The sequence below is a fragment of the Sinocyclocheilus anshuiensis genome, unplaced genomic scaffold, assembly GCF_001515605.1.
Source record: "Sinocyclocheilus anshuiensis isolate Anshui unplaced genomic scaffold, SAMN03320099.WGS_v1.1 scaffold641, whole genome shotgun sequence".
Classification (NCBI taxonomy): Eukaryota; Metazoa; Chordata; class Actinopteri; order Cypriniformes; family Cyprinidae; genus Sinocyclocheilus; species Sinocyclocheilus anshuiensis.
Window position 1 is genome coordinate 422,663 of NW_015536503.1, and position 22,516 is coordinate 445,178.

Here is a 22,516-nt window from a genome sequence, read left to right on the forward strand (position 1 = left end):
TAGTTTTTAGTTGTCATATGAATTACCTTGTTTTCAGTTGCATTATTAAATTGTTTACTCATTTACTTATGAAATGATAACATTTCGTTTTGTTGTGACTTCTGCTGCCAGCTCGTTTCCAAGAAAATGGAAATTCAAATTCAAATGTTTACAAATTCAAATGTTGCCGCTTCAAACGGTTTTACGGCAGGATAATCGAACGCTCATTGGCTCTCGCCTGCATTCGTCACAGATTGCGACATGCCGTGTTTCTGGTGAGGTGTGTTTGAATGAAGCGCGCGCGCGCCTTCACGAGTTCACGGAGTGGATCGGGAAAAGGATCTGGATAATATTTTCAGCGATTAACAACATCAATTCTGCTCTGGATCACACAAACCTACTGCGGGTGCAACGCATCATTATTTGGATTACTTTTGGTACTGCTTTTGACATTTTTGCAATAAATAAATGATTGTAATTGCATTTATCTGTCTGTCATGTTTTTCTTATAAAAACGTACAAAAGTATACGTTTTGTGCTTGTAAATGTTACGTATTAATACCTACGTATAAACATGAGACCAGGCTGTGATCTGACAGTGTTGTTTCACGTAACAGAATTTCTTTACAAGAATGTACAATTCATTCCCTTAAATATTACCTCCAGTGAATAAATGTAAAATCTGCCCTCTTCTGTTATTTCCCCTGCCAGCTGTCCTGAAGTTAATCTCTGTGGGTAATGACCAGAATTTTATTTGCCCCTGAGGAAAAGTATTAATTTAATCCTTATCTCTTGCTTGTAATAGATCTGCGCTCTGATTGCTTTGGGCAGCAGTTGATGAGATTAGATGTTATTCCCATTGTGTTTCTGAGTATCTGCTCGGGAACATCGTCCCGTACACTGGGATGCAGAAATGTGTCCTGGGTCCTGTGAATTTAAGTGACACCCCTCAATGAACTGTGATAAAATTACAAAAAACATTAATACATAACTGGTATTTATCAACAATTTATTTGTTGTAGCTGTTAAAAAATGCAATGCCACTGATATAAAATTTTATATTATATTATAAAAAGGCTCTTTTAAACTCTTCTAACAACTCTAAATAATATTTAATGATCTGCAGAACAGTGAAACAAATTTGGTGTAGGATTTACTTTCATATGTAATTCATATTACTTTCTATTTTCATATGTTACTATATTTTTACAGTGCACATTTGTACTCATGCTCGTCCTTTGACAACTTAAACATGACAACTTTTCCAGTAAGTGAATACAGTGAGCAGCTGACAGTCGTTTCAGTGCACAAGCTTGATTTTGACAATGGGAAAGTGCACTAATCTAGGAAGCTGATTGAGACGCACCTAAGGTTGTTTTTGGAGTAAGTCCTGTAAACCAGACTCACAAGGAAGGCAGTGAGACACGGTGCACACATTTGGTTTGGCATGCTTAGACCACAGATTTACCTTTCATCCCTCACAGAATAACAATAACAAGATAACTCTGTTTTACTTCAGCTTCCTGAACAGCCCGGTTTCTAAGTTTATGCCGGAAAGCCTGCTATGAGTAAATATCACACAGATAAGTGTGTGCTGCACACACACAAACACATTCATAGTCATAACCACTCATAAAATGAAAAACAAACAAACAAACAAAAAAAAAACACATTATTTTTTATCTTGGTATTCTGGGATTTTAATAGCGGCAGCCTTGAAATATATCAGCTTGGTGATTTCCATGGTATTTTGAGTCACTATGTAAGCTGATCTTTTCAATATTAAAGAAGGATTTTGAGAGGTGTTATGTGCTTGATCCTGCACTTCAGATTACATTGAAAAAGAGCCACCTTAACTATACTTTCATATAGTTGTTCCACTATGACCTTCACCACTGCTATGTTTCTTTATTCTAATCTGTGCCAAGCATCATATTGAGTTTTGGACCAAGGACTTCCTGTTTGTATTATTGTGATGATTTCTCTGGTCCGCCGAGTGTGAGACCCAGAGAAAGAGAGCTGATAACTCTCTTCACAGGCCTCACATTTCTCTATCAGAGATCTGTCGACATGCCATGCACTCTCCGACTCGGAATGTAATTTTTATTACCAGCTTGTCACAGTATTGGACTTTAAACAGCTTACTCTCACCTTCTCCCTCACGATAGACACCAGCTAATATCAAAGCTTAGATAAAAGACTGTTTGTGATTAAAGTAGGAAGGGGTACGGACGGAACGTGATGGATTCGATACAAATAGGCTCCTCTGGCTGTAATGCATATCGCAGCCTGGTGTGGCTGCAGCTCGGAAGATTGCTTTTGCCTTCTCCCTGCTGTTACAACCCACCCCAAAGTGACCGGCACTCTGTCACTTTCTCAAAAGGATTGGTCAAGATTACCACATTACGCATCGTAGAACCGAAAGGCCCCGGGGTGAATTTAATTGGCAAGAACAGGAGTCGGCAGCTATTTTCTCTGAGAAATGGCTGTCTGACGTACACTGTGATGTTGCATTTAATAATACATATTTATATGGATAGCCTAGAGGACATCTATAACTTCCATTTAATTTTCTTGCATTTTATCTCTTCACCTCTGACAGCGTTTTCCATTTTTTCCTGCAAGTTTTTATTTCATTTTGATATTGTTTTTAAATGTCATTATAATTTTTCTTGCTATTATTATTACTATTTTTCTTTGTAGCAGAAAACAATAAAAGAGTTATGAGGACAGTACGTTATAAGGTACTTTGTACAGAGAGTATAAAAGAACTAAAAGAAAAGAACAAAAGTTTTCAGCTGGTTTCTTTTGTTTTCTCTTTTTTTCTAGACTTGCATAAGGCTTTTATTAATATTATGCTGCTGCGCAGCTCCTGCTATCAAAATTTAGTCTCTTTGTTTTAAACAATTCATTTAAAATGTATCACAAAATGAACCATTTTTTATTGTGAGAATCTCTTTTCTCCATTCAGTTGCACTTCTGGATATGCCTTAAGAGGCACTACAATAATCAGAGTGACGATTGGTTTATAAATCACAAGTCCAGAAGTAATTGGCTGAAGTGACTATAATTTGATTGCTAATTGGTCCATGCGCAGAATGTAATAATGAACAGCCTAATTATCTGATAGTTTAGATGTGGTGCTATAATCCAATGTCTGGCAGAACTACCGTTTAATACTTCCGGTCCCATGATTCTGAGTAACATTAACAAAGCACAAGGAACTGATACAAGTGCAATTGTGTCAATTGTGTTCTTGCTTGTTTAATGTTTCTTTGAAAAATTGCTCTGCCATTAAAGTTGTTTCCTTTTTTTTCTCTCTTCCTGTATCTGTGTAAATTTATGAAGGAAATAAGTAAAGAGACAGAAAATGAGTGGCTTTGTGTCTAAAACTGTTTGTGTCGAAGCTCTTATTGTAAAAGAAAGAAAGAGAGAAGAAAACCAACAGAAAAAGAGAGAAACTGAATTGTTTTGTAAATGGTGTTAAGAGGTGCAGTTGACCCAGACTTTGTAATTTTTGTTATTTCATGTACTGATCTGGAATGGTCTGAGATCTCTGTAGTTTTTTCTTTTCTTTTTTTTTTGAAAATTGTACTTTTATTAAGCAAGGATTCATTAAACTGATCAAAAATGATAGACATTTATAATTTTAGAAAATATTTCTATTTCAAATAAACACTATTATTTTTTTGCACTATTAATTCAGAATAATTAAGAATAAATTAAATTTTAAAATATATATTAAAAAAACAGTTATTTTAAATAGTAATACTTTTTTTTTAGAATATTACTGTTTTTACTGAGCACAAGAAATGTGAATATTGCCAATATTTGATATTTAATCAAGTACACTAACTTATGAACTGAGCAGTTTGTGATCTGACTCTCCTTACTGATTTAATTTTCTTTTTGATATGAGCAATTCTTTTGAACAGTAATTGACATTCTGTGGGGAAAAAAAATCACAAACAGAGGAGTTTCTATACTGGCAGTATTCGATTTCTCTGAGGAGTGAGCTGCAATAACAGTAGGTAGTTCACTCTGTAATTTGTAAAGAAAAACACAAATGTGTGCTATTTGGACAGGATTAAAATCACAAAATACATCTATGAAATGTCCAATTTACCTAATCGCCCCAGTGAAAACTAGTCCAAACAGGGTTATTCTCTTTTAACCTTTTTTCTTCCCTAGCTCTCTCTGTTTCTTCCAGGTCTCATTTCATCTCTCTCCCCCTCCCTAAAATAAGCCTCCCTTTTTCCACAGTGGTTTTTAGAGCAGTAACTGCAGGAAACTAATCAGAGGATCAATACTGTGGATGTAGTGGCCGGCTCATCCCTCTGATCGTCAGCAGAAACAAAGTGTTTATATAGCAGAAGCCCTCACGATGCTGCAGTGGCGTAAGCGTCAGAGGCAAAGGCTGTGCCGGCCCTCCTCCTGTCGATACCCCCTGAGTATAAAGCATGCCTGTAGCATCTCGAGAGGAGTTTATCTGACAGCATTCTTAATTGCCTGATCCTTCTTTTTTCGCTTACACAAACACTTTCGCTGGTCACTGAAGCAAAATGTTCTTTGTTTTGTGTCCGATGCTGCATTTTGGTTGAACTCCCGAGGGCAAGTTTAGCTCTCAGCAGCAGAGATTGATATTTTTCATTCCAGTCGTTCAGCTGATACCGGTGATTATATCAGACATATCATAAATGGCAGGTCTTTGTGGTCGGTCGTTGATGGCGACAACCACAGCCAGGCTTAACCTTTTCTACACAGATTTATTTCATGGCAGATTAAATGTGAAATGAGGAAAATTATTTTCTCTGGAAGATGGAACAATGGCATGATCATATGCATGGAATTAATGATCGATTCATTCATTAATGTGATTTACACTGCTCTAAGCATCTTCCATCCATTATAGCACCCATCTTATCAAACTTATTATCAGACAATATTTGTGTTACATGCATGTTTAAATATCCATGAACAGCAATTATATATATTAGGAATGCACCGAGATTAAAATTCTGGCTGATGCCGATTTATTTTATTTTTTATTTTATGAGCTTTATCATCATATTATAGCCGGTAACTAATAAATGGACAAATTCTATACTATTTAATCGAAATAAATTCAAAATAAACATTAAAAAGTAAAATGAATTGCTTTACATGCTGTTGTTTAAAACTGATTGTAGACACCACAACATTTTGATGACCATCATGATAGATTAAAATTTATTTTGAGATTTGAGTGAGTGAGTGTTAGATGATGGAAAACAATCTAAATTTAAGAAAAAGAGAAATTAAATATTAAATACCAGCTAATATATGTAGGTTAGCATGTCCAATACAGATAACGATGTCTTATATTGGCACGTTATCCAATAAGATACCAGTATACTGTGCATAAATGATTAACATTTAGGTACTAGGGTACATGTTCTGTTTCTATTGTAGATAGGATATATATTGTAATTTTTTTTTTTTTAAATGATGGCTCTAATCATGTTGGAATGAAACATGTACACACTAATTACCAGTGAAAAACTAATTTTCCGTGAGCACTTGTGAATTTCACAAGATTTTCCCAGTTATAAGACCAAATTTGCATGTCATTTTATTGTACTTTTGAATGCATTTTTGAACTGAATTTGGATCCTTTGCTGTTCACTATATGGTTTCACTTGGAGAACATACAGCGTAAGGCCTAGTTTAGCAATCCAGCCAGTTTGTATTCTTAACTCCCTGCCCTTGCATTTGCCAATAATGTGATTGTGTACTGCATAGCAAGTAATTCTGCTAAGAAAAGATCTGCTAAGAACATAAATGTACCGCTGTTTTCCCTGATTCTGCGTGATAGACAGAGGAAATAGATCTGTGCCACTCAGAGCTCCAGCTAGGCAGTGGAATGATCAATCTCCCATTAATGGACTAAGTGGCTGTGCAGGGATATTAAATGTTAATTGCTGTAAAGTATTGATCACGTCCATTGATCCCCATGATAATTGCAATCGGTGCAAACAAAGATACATTATACAGGGTTTGTGGGTCTTACCTTACAGTGGATCATGGACTGGGAGAAGGAATGGAAGGGTAAAGAGCTTTAAATGGATGGGTTTGATTTATTGATCTCTTGATTAACATGTTAAAAAGTCATTACCCATTACCTGCTTTTCCGTTTATTCTTTAATATGTTTTTATTCTGCATTCTTGGGACTTCCTGTGAATAGTTGTAGATGCTACAATAGATTTCAGACTGGTTTGAAAAATTTCCCACGTCTCCAATTTGCTAATTTTAAATCAGGTTTGATTTTTTCTGTGTGCTTGAGTTTAAGTGAGAACTGAATTTTAAGATTGTAACTAAGGAAGGAAGGCAAATTATATAGATATCACATCAAGTGTGCGAATAGTTGCATAAAGAGTCCACAAGAATGATAGAAAACATGAAAAACAAGGCGACAAGTGTCAGACTTGCCATGCCAGGTCAGTCTTCAGACTTTCAGGTGGTAGCTCTAGATATTTGGATGGTTTTGTTCTTGTTGTTTTCCGCCCTCCACTGGGTCAGAGCAGGGGGGTTGTGATCTGAGATTGCTTCATTTTCAGCAGGTATAGACAACTAGTCTGTGTGCAGTTCATATTTTAACTTCTGGCCGCTTTGGGTCGATGAATTCTTGACAACAATCTCCAAAGTGGGCTAGCCAGGGGCTAGTAGGTATGTGAGTGAGTGAACGAGCGTGTGTGCATGTGTGTGTGTGGCCGGGGAAGTTAGTCACATCTGAGCTCCTGTTGCCCTGGGATTGCTGGCTGCCAGTAGAGCTTGTCAGCTGCCTGTTGAATAATGCATGGTGGAATGGTTTGGGTCCTAATACCGCATGACTGAGACATCCCCTACCGGTCCCAGATCAATAGCACTTTGCTGCAGCTTTATAATCAAGAAGACTTTAAAATACCATCATCACGCAATTAGATTGAGTCTCCAGCCATCTTTATTTTTTTTCTCCAACATCCACAGCCTACTTATCCCCACCACATGGTCCATTCATGACCCATCCATGACCCACAGGCCATCCTTTCTTCAAAGACATCCCACTCATAGTAAGAAACACATTTTAATGGTGAGTTCCAATGAATTTAATGAGGCAAATGTCAAGCAGTTTTCTTTCGGGAGACTTTGGAGAGATCTGCCAGTAAACATAAGGGCTGCTGTGGCCTAAAGCCTGTTTCACACTGCATGGGAAAATTGTGTATTTATTCCAGCTCCCATGTTAACAGGTTGCAGTATTGACACACAGTGCGGCGTAGAAGGTGGGAGTACATTTTTTTTGCACTAAGCTGCACACTTCCCATGCTGAACTCAGCAGAAAATGTGTTGAAAGTTAATTTTAAATTTATTTATTAACTCAATATTTTGAAATATAGGCACAGTAACAAGTACATAAAATGGTTGTTGAATCCAGATGATGTAAGCAGTTGATAGCTACAGTACATTTTGGGGTTTTGGTTTTATTCCGTGTAGATTAATTAATGTTTACATGTACAATTAGATTTCACAGCAACATTTATCATGAATTCTTTGGGATCTGCATATGCTTAACTGCTTTACTGTATATCTGAGTTGCACCTGAGTTTCAGCTTCCTTGTGTGAGGGATACAGTGCTGAAATGCATTTTCTAGCACGCCATTTTCTGTAGATTGAGTTGGTGATTGTAGCCTCAGGCAGATGCAATAAAGTCTAAAGTCACTGCATGCACCGTGTGCGGTATGGACACATCTTTGTGGTTTCACATGAATGGCTTTCATTAAATGGCAGGCCTAATGGTGCAATCCATGATGGCCTGACCACATGAAAATGCCCTAAAGAAAACCTAAATATGCAAGTATGTTAGTATTATAAAAAACAGTCACTTGACACAATGGCAAGTAAGCCTAACGCTGGACTGGTTTTAACAGTATTCAGAACTGACATACTAGTCATACAAATGCAATGAAATGCAAACAATGTTAAAAGAAGGATGTCATATAGGTTTGGATCAACATGAGGGTGAGTAAATGGTGTCCAAATTTCCATGTTTTGGTAAACTATACCTTTAAGATTTGCATGCAGTACAATGAGTGTACATCAGAGAAGCATTTTATATTTTTCAGGGCTGTTTGCATTTGCCCTGATGCCAAACTGTTGAAAGATATCTAATGTGACCAGAGTAGATGTTAGCACACGTCTAAGATCAGTCAGTAAGGTGGAGACGGGCACTGAAGATTGAGGTCAGTTCATTAGTACATCCTGCCAACATAAAGATGGCCTGGATCATTACAGTCATTATGTATGGTTACATCATTCCATGTGGTCAGATCTAAGTGTTTCTCAAAGTCCCTGGACAGATGATCTTATCCACTGAAAGTGTCTTCTGCCTATAGAGGGAGTCATTAGTTGGGAAATAGTTTCAGCATATTTCAGAGATCATACAAATCTTTGTTTCATATTGAGACATATCTGTTTTCAGAAATCCAGATATTGTCCAGAATTTAGTAAAATTTTTATTAAGCAAGGCTACATTATATTGATTAAATGAGACGGTTTATATAAAGACATTTATAATGTTACAAAACATGTTCACAAATGCTGCTCATATTTAAAATACATTTCTGTTAATCGAATAATCCTGAAAATTAAAATCATGGTATACACAAAAAATACTAAGCAGAATACAAAAAAATACTTTTTAACATGAATAATAATAAGAAATGTTTCTTGACCAACTAATCAGCATATTAGAATGATTTCTGAAGGATCATGTGACACTGAAGACTGGAGTAATGACTGCTGAAAATTCAGCTTTGTTATTATAGAAATAAATTACATATATTACTGTTTTTACTGCATTTTTGAAAACAAAATGCAGCCTTGATGAGACTTCTTTACAGACACCAAACATTTGAACTGTAGTAATATGTAGCCAAATATTCCAAATTAAATGAAAGGTTTCTAAATAAAAGCAATGGGGTTACTGGCTATGTTTCTAAAAAGACGATAAGGGGCACCTTTGGCATTGACATTGCAGCATGCTTATCTCTCTTCATTGTCAGTGACAGCTTTCTTTTGTGCCACCCCTCTTTATATAATTAATATATGCCATTAATATACATCTAGTGCATTCATTTACAGCTCTGCAGCTTGCAGAGAGGAGGAGTGGGGCCTTCAGCTGAAATTGGCAAGCTCTGCGGATTCTCATCACTGGGCAAAAGACTGGCGCTGTTCCGCAGTCAGCTCTGAAGAGCTCTCCTCATCGCTGAAGACCACAAGGTTACACCCGTGGCAGAGGCCTATCAGTCAATCTGCAATAATAGAATAATTGTGTAATTAACAGGGAGGAAAATTGCCCCAGGCATGAGTGCTCAGTCTCCGCCATTAAAAGAGATCATAGTGCCATAATTAGGTCCTCGTCGGCCACTAATTGTCCTGCCGTTATGGCACTGAGGGCGCACATTCACCCACAGAGCGGGGTCACACTCCAGCACACTCGGGGGGTCTGTTTTGGAGAAGGCCCACTGTGTGTGTTTGTGATGGATTGTGAGAGAATGAGAGAGGAAGAGAGAATGAAAACTAAAATATTAAAGCAATAAGCTACAAACAAACTGGCCACATTTCGTGTGAAATGTAAGTTACTTGATATTATTGCTCTTTTTTTATTGATATTACTACTTCTATACAACAGTTTTACAAGCAAAATCAGAACTAACCATTTCAACCCAGGCTTATTGGAAAAATGCGCCTGTGGCGACATTGCTGCAAAAGTATATTACCTTGCTTCTTGCATGTTTCGCAACACTTTCCAAGTGAAATGTCCAGTTATTGGTGCTAAAAGTGTGTTCTGTTTTATCCAAAACAAATGAAGGCAAATCTGGCAACATTTTATTATGTTGGTAGTTGGATGCATTGTAGCAGCTCAGAAATAAAATGTGTGGTGAATGGCAGAAAAAGGTTAATATTCTATCATGTTAAATGTTCTACTGCATAAAAATAATGTACCACTAACATACACTAAATCTACCCTAAACCTAGCTGGTAATGTTAACCAAAGCAAATGGGAGATGAAAAACAGTTGCTAAAGCAACCATGCCATTTTAGCTTGTTTCTAGTCTTTAATCGTCATGTGAATGTTTCCCTAAGTGCTCTACATCGCAAGTACAATGCTGTAGTATACAGGGTGAGTTACCAAGCAAGTTTACCAAGTCAGAAAATCCATACATCTGGACATGTTTTTGAGATGCAAATGTTAAAATGTATTTGTTTGCAAATTATACACTATGATAACAATGTTTTGAGGTCATAACATATTGTTCAAGGAACTGTGCAAAAATAAATCACAATTTGTGTGAATAGGAATAAACATTGGTGGTGTTTTACTGCCACTAGTGTTAATTTCAGCTGGAAACGGCAGTGAATTGTATGTATTGTATTGGAGTCTACAGTATGTTGACCATTTTTATTTTGACAATGAACACTGGTTGAATTAAAAAGCCAAATAGCTTCCTTTTCTACTTAAATATTTGAATAAAATATTCAGTTAGTGTGCAATCTAATCATTAAACTGTTCCACCGTTTGTGTTCTTAAGAGGGAAACAAATCATTTGCATGCTTGTTAATTTGTAGCGGCTATGAATGTGCTCTAAATCAAGCTGCAAAAATTGCAGCACAATGCCAATGTACGGTTTACTCTGTAGGGTTTTTGTAGAAGAGATCCAGATGCATTAGGCAAACTCTCTCTGTGTGACTGATTACCTTTTTTGTGAGGAGACAAAATCCAGCTGAAGTGACAATTGGCAGTAGATGTTTGAAAAATGCTTTCAGCAACTATTGTTACACGTCGAGTTAAAATGGCTCTGTCATGTAGGACAAAAGCGAAAGGAGATGGAAGGAGAGAGGAAGAATGAGAGCATGATAATGAAAGGCGAAGATTAGGAGAGGTATGTAAGAGTGGGAGACAGCATTGTGATGAACCGCAGGTTTGTGCTGTTCTGTTGTCATAAGTGCTGCTCTGCGAGGACTGTGCACGCAGATACTGGCGCAATGCAGTAGAGAAAGAGTTTATGGAGGAAAATTTGACAAGCTTTTAATTTATTGTCTCTATAAATCAACTCACTTCAGTTCTCTTTTTCACTCACTCTCTCACACACACACACACACACACACACACACACACACACACACACACACACACACAGACAGAGGCTCGCTCACCCATGTCTGTGCTCAAAGATGTGCCTATTGACCTTTTATGCAAGTTTATTATTTCTTTCTCTGCTGTAAAGAATGAAAATCACTTTGAAATGTAAATGTCACATTCAGCTCTTTTTTTATTTAATGAAGTGTGGAAAGAGGAAATAGTCATAGTTTAAGGTAAATAACATTCCTCAACTTTAAAGAGTTTGTTCTTCATGGAATGTTGTAACCCTGTCTACTAATGTGACCGTTGTTTAACGCATTTGAGGGGTGAAATGAGATCAAAATGAAACAAATCCATCAGAAACAAAGGACATTTGTGAAATGAATTGAAGCAGACTTAGTGAAGGCAGACTCTTGATCCTTTTCCAGGCCAAGGACCCCTTGATGGATAAAGAGACGAATCAGGGATTCCCTACATATCTTGTGAAAATGAGTGTTGCATTTTAAATCTGGCCTATAATGTCATGCATGTTTTGCCTATACACACTTTATGATGCTTATATTGCAAAAGGCATTAAAAAGCTATAATCATTGATGTAAGTCATGTACATCACATTTTAATTTTGCTTAATACATTTTAATATGCATAATAAAACATTAATATGGGACAATAAAACATTCAGCTGTTAGCTTGATGCAGTTTTGTTTAATGCATATTTTTATTTTATTCTATTTTATTTAATTTTATTCTCATTTCGCTTTTGTCCTTTGCTTTATTTTATTTTTAAATGAGTGAGAAATCAAACCAGAGACTGTAAGCTGTGCCACATTTTATGAAACAGTTATGAATAATATAAATAATATGAATATGCTTTATATTATTGGGTGCCTCCTATATTAACTGAAATTATGAGAAGACATCTACAACAAAAGGACTTATAACTTATGATTTATCAGAAAAAAAGGGGCCATGTTGGAGGTGAATGTGTGCCATGTCAAGTTAAACCACTGAAAAATATGTAAAAGATTTACATTTGAATTACAATGTGAACAAGAACTCTTTGTCAGCACTGGATAATTTTTAGCATGCTGTATTTTCCTTTTTACCGACAAACAAGTTACACACACACAGACAGAGGCTCGCTCACCCATGTCTGTGCTCAAAGATGTGCCTATTGACCTTTTATGCAAGTTTATTATTTCTTTCTCTGCTGTAAAGAATGAAAATCACTTTGAAATGTAAATGTCACATTCAGCTCTTTTTTTATTTAATGAAGGGTGGAAAGAGGAAATAGTCATAGTTTAAGGTAAATAACATTCCTCAACTTTAAAGAGTTTGTTCTTCATGGAATGTTGTAACCCTGTCTACTAATGTGACCGTTGTTTAACGCATTTGAGGGGTGAAATGAGATCAAAATGAAACAAATCCATCAGAAACAAAGGACATTTGTGAAATGAATTGAAGCAGACTTAGTGAAGGCAGACTCTTGAACCTTTTCCAGGCCAAGGACCCCTTGATGGATAAAGAGACGAATCAGGGATTCCCTACATATCTTGTGAAAATGAGTGTTGCATTTTAAATCTGGCCTATAATGTCATGCATGTTTTGCCTATACACACTTTATGATGCTTATATTGCAAAAGGCATTAAAAAGCTATAATCATTGATGTAAGTCATGTACATCACATTTTAATTTTGCTTAATACATTTTAATATGCATAATAAAACATTAATATGGGACAATAAAACATTCAGCTGTTAGCTTGATGCAGTTTTGTTTAATGCATATTTTTATTTTATTCTATTTTATTTAATTTTATTCTCATTTCGCTTTTGTCCTTTGCTTTATTTTATTTTTAAATGAGTGAGAAATCAAACCAGAGACTGTAAGCTGTGCCACATTTTATGAAACAGTTATGAATAATATAAATAATATGAATATGCTTTATATTATTGGGTGCCTCCTATATTAACTGAAATTATGAGAAGACATCTACAACAAAAGGACTTATAACTTATGATTTATCAGAAAAAAAGGGGCCATGTTGGAGGTGAATGTGTGCCATGTCAAGTTAAACCACTGAAAAATATGTAAAAGATTTACATTTGAATTACAATGTGAACAAGAACTCTTTGTCAGCACTGGATAATTTTTAGCATGCTGTATTTTCCTTTTTACCGACAAACAAGTTACTAATGAAGATGGAAACTTATTCAACATTACTGTCTCTGGAATTGCGTGTTTTTGTACTATAAAGTCTTCCAGTGTGGCAGATATTGCAGCGGTTCAGGGCTGGTGCTGCTGGTCTCCGTGTTTGCCGTAGAAACCGTAAAAGCCTAATTTCATGACTGGCTGGGCTTTATGTGTGAGACATTATTTAAAATGTGCAAAAGTCCACTCAATATATCAACTGGTTCCCATCATCTGTCCTTTTTATAGCGCCCTCAGCATCAGCTCTTTCTTTTTCCATTACTTTTCCCCCCTCTCTCTTCTCAATTTTTTTCCCTCACCACCCTCCTCTTTTTTTTTTGTCTTACGAGTTCCTTCAGTACAGCTGATGAGAGAATTTGACTAGCTTGCAGCGACCACAAATAGATGTGCAAAACAGCAGAGAACATGTTTTTTTTAACTATAAAAAAGAAAAAGTCTTAGAATAAGCCTGAAGAACAAAATTCAAAAATATACTGCATGTGCCTTGTCAGCTGATTTACAGCATTTTCTCTGACAAAGGCAAACATTTTAGCGAGAGTGGAAGACCTGCCAAGAGAGCATTGCAATAGTCCAGCCTGGATAGAACAAAAGCTTGAACAAGGGGTTGTGTTGCATGTTCTGAAAGAAAGGGCCTGATCTTCCTAATGTTGTATAAAGCAAATATAGCAATGGGGCAGTTTTAGCAATGTGGTCTGAGAAATTGTGCTTATCATCAATCACAACTCTCAAGTTTTTGAAGGAGTTATGATTGATGAGCCTAACTGGATGGTGAAAATTTGATAAAGTGATGGGTTTGTTGAAACCACAAGCAGTTCTGTCTTAGCCACGTTGAGTTGAATGTGATGGTCTGTCATAACGCAGCCTAATTTTCATTTTTGGGTGAACTAACCCTTTAATGTAATTAAAGGGTTAACAATTGTGGGTACATTTTCACACATCAATTCATATGATTCATGTAAGGTTAGTTCTTTATATTAGTACATGCCTTAACTCATCATTTGCTCATATTAAAGTAATATTTTAGTTATTAGTACATGAATCATTCATGTACTGTTATTGTGAACTGTTACCGCTTTAATGTTTTTGAAAGAAGTCTCTTATGTATTTTTGATTAAAAATACAATAAAAACAGCAATATTGTAAAATATTATTACAATTTAAAGTAACTGTTTTCTATTTTAATATAATGTAAAATGTAATTTATTCCTGTGATGGCAAAGCAGAATTTTCAGAAGCCATTACTCCAGTCTTTAGTGAGAAAAAAATATCTTACTGACCCCATATTTTTTAGCAGTATTGTATAACTTTTAATTAAAATTAAAAGAACACAAGATTTAGATTCTTAAACATTTAGTGATATTAACATTAACACTTATTTGATTCATTGATTGTTAATTTCTAGATCATAATTAGTTATGAAAATTCCTGAAAAATCGACATTTCTAGCTCCAGTTATAATTAATACTAAAAACCCGCATGTACAACAGTTAGAAGTGTAGACTACAGTTTTAGCTTCACTGAGGTATAAACAGTACAGCAGAATCTCTACTAGCTGACACATTGCTACTATCACATGCTATGCTGTCATACCGCCCAGACCTATTGTGCACATTTGGTGTGAATGTTATGCCTTAACTCATCATTTGCTCATATTAAAGTAATATTTTAGTTATTAGTACATGAATCATTCATGTACTGTTATTGTGAACTGTTACCGCTTTAATGTTTTTGAAAGAAGTCTCTTATGTATTTTTGATTAAAAATACAATAAAAACAGCAATATTGTAAAATATTATTACAATTTAAAGTAACTGTTTTCTATTTTAATATAATGTAAAATGTAATTTATTCCTGTGATGGCAAAGCAGAATTTTCAGAAGCCATTACTCCAGTCTTTAGTGTCACATGATCCTTCAGAAATCATTCTAATATGCTGATTTGGTGCTCAAGAAACATTTCTTATTATTATCAACTTAGAAAACAGTTGTGCTGCTTACACTTACATTTTTTTTCCCTTGCAAACCATGATTAATTTGTTTCCCTGGATTCGCTGATGAATAGAACATTTTCCTGAAATTTTTACACGCTAACTTTTAATGAGATTTTCGATGGAAGGTTTTTTTTTTTTACATTATCTGATAATGCTATTTAGTAAATCCCCAAAGAGCCTCTTCCATGTTAGTAGAATTGGGAAAAATTATATTATGCTGCCTGTTTGCTCTGAGCCAGTGTAGAGATTGAGCAAACGTGTTTACGGTAGACTGCATAATCCTGTATAGCGTTTTGTCACATGCCTGCAAGGTCCAGAGACTGATAACCTGAACCGAAGAGCTGCAGAGGGGCTGAAGTGTGCTTACAGCCTTTAGCATTTGTTCGTCTTTGCTGCCAGAACACAATCTTGTCAAAATTTGCTGCTGTCCTCCCCTTGTCAAATTTTGCTGGTGCTTTGCATTTTAAATGTGGAGATAATCCTTGAGGCACTTTTACAAGAATAAAAAAGTGCAATAAAAGAAATAAACATACAAGCAAGACCTTCTAAAACAAAAATATAAAGGCACCAGGTATCTTTGGTTGTTATTGAACAAGCCATTACAAAAACACGCAAAAAAAGCTTCAAGTGGACCTTTCAAGTCAAGCAGAGCTTTAAAAACGGTCACAACTGAGTTTATATCTCACAATTGGGAATTCAGAATTGCTGAATTAAGAATTGATTTGATATAAAGAGATATAAACTTGCAGTTGCAAGGAAAAAAGTTGGAATTAAGCGATAAAAAAGTTGCATTGTGAGATGTAAACTTAGAATTCTGATAAAAAGAGTTTAAAATTGCAAATTTAAACTCACAATTACCAGTATATGGGTCAGAATTGTGAGATGAAAATCACAATCCACCATTTCATGGTGGAAACAAAAAATAGAATTGCGAGATGTAAACTCTGAATTCAGTGGAAAAATTCAAGTAGAATTGGGCAAAAATGGGAAGTATAAACTTGCAATTACCGGGGGAAATAGTCAGAGTTGTGAGATAAAAATTCACAATTAACTTTTTTTTTTCACATTTTTCCCATTCAAAAAAAATCTAATTTTATTTTCATGGTGGAAAAAACAAAACAAAAAACAGAATTGTGAGATTCCAAGAAAAAAAGGAAAAATGTGAGATATAAACTTCAGAAAAGTCAGAATTTTGAGATATAAAGTCACAATTGTGAAGAAAAAAAGGTCTGAATTGTGAGATACCTATTAGAGAGGATCATTTGACACTAGAATATAACTCATATAGACTTTTGGCTAATTTCTTTTTTTTTTCTTAATTTGTTTTGCTATTTACATTTTCCAGCTGCTGTCAGTATGCTAATTTTGCTACTGTAAGAGGTCATAGCAAGGCCACCAGGGGGAGCTTATTCTGTGCTCTGGGTCAGTCCTTATTCCCCATAGTGACAGCCAGACTATACTGTAAAAAAGATTTATTGTTTTATTATCATCCACATAAAAGCACCATCAGTATGGTGAATGATGACACTGCAAGCGTCTGTTAAAGTAGCAGAAATACTTGTCAGTTATCACTTGGCCCTTTGTGTAGAGTGTGCATGATGTTTACATCTTAATGCCCCAGTTTGCTCTTCATTAAAGCTGAACAGTTCAAGATGTCTTACAGAACCTCAGGGCTCAACACACAAAACTGAGACACAGCTGTGACCGAGCACCATCCATCCAAACTAACTCGCCCAGCAAACTGTGGCATCCGTGACTGAGATGGAGGGTTTCAATAAGAATAATTAGATATAGCTGTTTTTGAAGAGTGCGTGGGAGGCAGGAGCGCGTATGTGTGCTGCAGGTTTGAACACTGGCATTCGCTGGCTCCTATCCTTCTGTGACATGAGTTTTCCCTTCACACTGATGCACAAGATTTAGATGCCATCTGTGGTCATTCTTCTGCAGTGTGTGTGTGTGTGTGTGTGTGTGTACGCGTCTAGTGGATGACAGCGCTGCTCAGATGTATATGGCAATGGATGAGCCGAGTCAGTCCAGAAATACAATTTGGAACATGTTACGGCTGTGACCGTATCTGCTGGCTATATTATCATAACAGTAAGCAGAGAGACTCTTAGAAATCAGTGATTAGAAATTAATGCCCTATCAGATTCTTGGCTAGTTTGAGGCTTTGAATCACAGATTTGCTTTTATAGGCTTAGATTTAAAGCCTTGGATCAAGAAATGCATTCAAATTAGTCTACATCTGCTGCAACCAGGCTGTTTTTTTTAGCTTGTTGTTTGACCTATTCATTTTGTAATATGCACAGTATTGATGTTACATCAGTACATCAGTTCTTACATAGAAACCATAGCTATAGTATTTTACTAAGAGCATACCATAACATAGGTCAGTGGTTTTCAAACTTTTTTAAGAGGAACCCTATTTTTTCTTTTTAAATTGACGAGACCCATATATATATATATATATATACTGCACAATAAATAAATAAATGTCTTTTTTTTAACTAAATACCTTTCTTTTAAACATGCCTTTATCATGTATTTTTGCTAGTTTTCAAATATCCTTTATGTATTTGGTCTTACCCTTATTCCAGAAAATTTTGACATTTGACATTTTTTGATAATCTAAAAAAAGATTAAACTGGTATATGAGAATTTCAGTATTTGCACTGTAAAAAATTATTTCAACTTAAAAACGTAGTTCAGTCATTTCAACTTAAATGACATTAAACCGGCTATATATGTATAATGAAGTTGAATTTAATATAATTATTAAAAAGTAAAATTTGCTCAACTTATTTTGATGAGTTAAAGTAATGTAAACACACATGTTGCCATGACTTACTGATCATATAATTTTTTTAAAAGGGTGTTTTTTACAGTTCTTTAGTTCCACCATAACAGTTTTAGGAAGTATTATCAAAACTTACAAAAAGTTAAAAACATACTTAAAAATGTATGGAAATATCACTTTGGAACAGAATTTTTTTTATTGTATATAATTTCAAATCAAGCTGTAATTTTGCCTAAATGTTTAGTAAAAAATATTATTTGTGTGTGTATTTAGGATACATAAATGTAGAAATGGGCTTTTTTTATTCTAAAATTACTTTAAAATTTTTACACCACAAAATGAATGGTAATTTGAAAATGTGCTGGATATTTTTAATTGGTTTTTCATTGGAAAAAGAAATTAAGAAAAAAGTAAATTCAGCTTTACCATCACAGGAATAAATTATATTTTAAAATATATTGTAATAGAAAACTGGTATTTTAAATTGTAATAGTATTTCACAATATTACTGTTTCTATTGAATTATTGATCAAATAAATGCAGCCTTGGTAGCATAATAGACTTTTTCATAAAAAAAAACAAAAAAACTGAATGGCAATGTATATCCACTGTTAAACTTTTTTTTAAAGACAAAATCAAACAAAATATCTGCTAAATGTATAAATGTAAACGTAGACACCATAGGTGGCAGTAAACAAATTATATCAAATATGCCATGATTATCACAGTTAATGTTATCATTTTTAAGATATACAAACAGAAATATGAGGCAGTAGTCTTAAGTCTTTTAAGGTAAAGTAATCTCAAAGCCATTGAGTTTCTGTGCAAGAAAAAAGTTGCAAGTGCAAGAGATTATTATTATTTAATTATTTATTAATTAATTTTTTTGTCATCTAGAGAGTCTAAATGTCATGATGAAATCTCTCAGAAGCAGCATCACAATAAATCATCGCAGACTCTCCATCTTGGCACACGGCATACTATTCTCAAATCAGATTGCTTCATAAGGATCCTATGAGAGGCCACAGACCCGAGTTACCACAGCGATGGAATGCATCTTCTGTGGGTGACTGCAGTCGTGTGTCTAGTGTGTCAAAGCAAGAAAGTGATATTTCCTTTTCTCTGCCAATGACTCCTTTTCGTCAAATCCAATGTTTACCATCATTTAATTACTCTATCTGTGCACCAGCAGATAATAAAATAAAAATGAGCCATGCCATCATCATGTCTAAATCATTAAATCATACAAATGTGTGTGTCTGGCTGCCTTCTGTGCTGGCATGTAATTACCATCAAAAAGTCTGAATGACGCTCTCTCTTTTCCTTTTGCCACAGAGCCTCTGCTGAGTGGTTTTAACAGTTTGCTAAAATTCTGGATATTTTCTTTGTGTAGGCATATTGTTCTCCTCGCTCATCATCGTTACAAACCAGTTCAGTTTTAGCAGTATTTGTCATCACATTCAATCAAAGATGTAACCACATTATTGTGCAATAATTTGACAATAAACCGTTGCAAACCCCATCAGCTGACCACTAATTTGAATATCGAGGGTGGACGTGTCTAAGGCGGTTACAACCCAGCGTTCAATATTTGTTGCCATTATGTAGGTGTGCAAGTGAAATGTTGTCAGAATGACTCATCAAAGTCGGCCCACTAGCTAGATTGTCATAGTTTATCTGGCCTATGAATGAATGTGGGCAGCAGAATAAGCCATTATGCCTAAAGTGATTGTTAAAACCACACAAGCCTATATTTCCAAGTTCTCCCCAGCATACACTATAGTATGATAATAGACCATAGCCCGTCTTTCATTTCAACCCCCATAGAAATCTGCAATTAAGCTGTCCCCTAAAATTGTGCATTTATGTGCTCTCTCCTCATATTTGCTAAAAACAGCGGATGCAGTTCTTGATATCTGAGATCATTTTGACTCTGAATCTTCCCTTCCCAGTCATTTAAATCATTGAAGTTTGTTACATTAAGTATTATCCTTCACCATAGACAGTGGTTGACCCAGTCATAGGCGACATAAGGCAATCTCTGAATGCTCTCTTTTTCAAGTTAAATCTTAAACTAAAGTGCAACCTAATACTGATGTACTGTTATACATCTACATACTAACAAATGCAGTATGGCTTTCTTTCTTTCCTTTTTTCTTTCTTTCTTTCTATTTAAGTCAGTTGAGCAAGAGTCACTTTTAAATTGTCTTGTGTTTTTGAATTTTTTTTGGGTGAAATCCAGTTATTTCAATAGGAATCCACATTATTGGGAATTTTTTTTTTGAGGGCGAAAGATTTCCCCATGCAGATTCACAGCACTGGCCAAAAGAAAGCTGCTTGTTTGAAAGTGACTTCTGACCGTTTCTGACACTTTTGGAGTCCTGGGCGAGATCCCTATTGACGCCCCCCTTCCCAACTTTACAACTTAAACACTCAAAACTTAAATGACATTTCTAAAGATTGATTTGATACTGTTTACAAATTATATAAACATGTTGTCTCTTAATAAGCATTGAAATTGTTCACCAACATACTGTATGTATCTAGTTCTGTGCTTCTGTTGCAGTCGCACGTTCATGCTGGTTGTCATATTAATGGCACTAACGCGTGGTGGTTCAGTGTATCTAAATTAGTTAATACAAAAGTATTATTTCTTCTTTTATAGAACAGCAATATTTTTTTCCAGTTTCAATAAAGAAACAGTAGCCAATTTTTTTTCAAGTAAATTAAATTAACGAAAACAAAACTATCACATTCATGCCTTATTAATGGCTTTTTAAATTAAATTTAATTGAAAAGACCTAATACAGTACATCTAAAATGACGATTTATGCTTTTGATTAGGATAATGATATGATTATTTAAAATATTTCACATTATTTAAAATATTTCACAATAGATGTTGGTATATGACATTTTATTTTCATACATGAATGGAACACTTTACTGTGTTTTCTGGACTTTTTTTTTTTTAATCGTAGTAGCTGCTTGAATGTACTTAACCAGTGGTGGATTTTTGTCATGCATTTATAATGGTTTTGAGGTGCTCACTGGCACCCCCTCTAGGAAACTGCCTAGTTCGCCTATGCCTAGAAACATAGCTACACTATTGAAAATAAAAAAAATGAAATTTTTTTTTGCCAAAATTCTGCTACTGTAACTGCACCTCTTAAGCTAGTATTGGTGTTGCTAGAATTAATGGACTCTGTTAATCTCCTAGTATTTATAACTGTGTTGCTGCTTTAGATGAAGGTGTTTCAAATAAGTTACAGCGACTGTTATTTTCTTCCGTTTGGGAGAGTGATGGCTCAAGATGTTTTAAATTAGTTCACTAATCACAAACAGATTAGCTGCTCTCATATTACTCCCTCCCACTCCCACTTCTCTTGATTATTATGCCTGAGCTTTAATAGAATCTCTAAAACTCACCTAATTGAGAAAGAGAGATGAAGATATGGGAAGAGTGGGAGACGTGAGATAAAAAAAAAAAAGATTTAATCTCTCAATTACTCTGCAATCATTTGTTTGTCCATGCGCATATTGTTAACACCTGTTGCTATTTTGTTTGAATTCAATTTCATATTGCACGTTTATCGCTTGCAGTATAGGCTCATTCATAGCTGTAATGCCTAGCTGTGTTGATAAAAGTTTGGTTTGCAGTGTCACTCACTTTATGCAGGCGTCCCACTAGCCAATTTTTCAGCATATTTTCTTCATTTACGTAATCATAAGGAGTTGGTGTAATGGCTGGGTGGGTGTTAACAGCTTCTTTGATTGAGTTAATGGCCTTATTGGCCCTCAGACAACATCCAGCAAGTTTGAAAGTATCGGAGGCAGTTGATACTCTGCATCCTGCTCAGATCTGATGCAGACTTTTTCCAAACACAGTCACATATTGCAAACACTGATTGTTACCCATGGTGATTGTGTAATCAAGCATTTTTCTGGGGTTCACACTTACTGTAAATAACTCATAGAATACGAAAGCGAAGGCAGAACAGTTTGTTTATTAAGTGCAAATGTTTTTTTCCTTGCCTAACATACAGTATATATTTATTTATTTAATTACATGATATACTGTCAGCCTGAAAGAAGATGGAAAGAAGGGCACCTTCCACCAATGGGAGTAACTTTACTACATCAGATCTGGAGGTTTGGACAGAAGAGGTACAATGTTTGACACTTTCATACTTTCAGAGCTCTTCTGTCATGTAGCCTACTCATAATAAGCACTGCAGACCTGTTCCTCACACTGTGCGTCCTGGAGAATTGTTGACCTTCATTGCATTGTGGGATTTAGATGGCCAGCCATTTATCAAATGTTTCAAAGTGCCAGCAAAAAAAAAAAAAAAAATTCCCATAATGCAGAGTGATGGAGA

General features: G+C 35.3%; 1 long non-coding RNA gene across 1 annotated transcript in view; it reads left to right on the top strand.

Annotated features, from left to right (window-relative positions):
* Window positions 1-19,348, top strand: part of LOC107690652 (uncharacterized) — a 51,879-nt gene extending 32,531 nt beyond the window's left edge. Inside the window, exon 3 of the long non-coding RNA XR_001634474.1 lies at window positions 19,035-19,348. This is a non-coding gene — a long non-coding RNA (uncharacterized LOC107690652). The remainder of the gene's footprint in view (window positions 1-19,034) is intronic.
* Window positions 19,349-22,516: the final 3,168 nt, after the last annotated feature.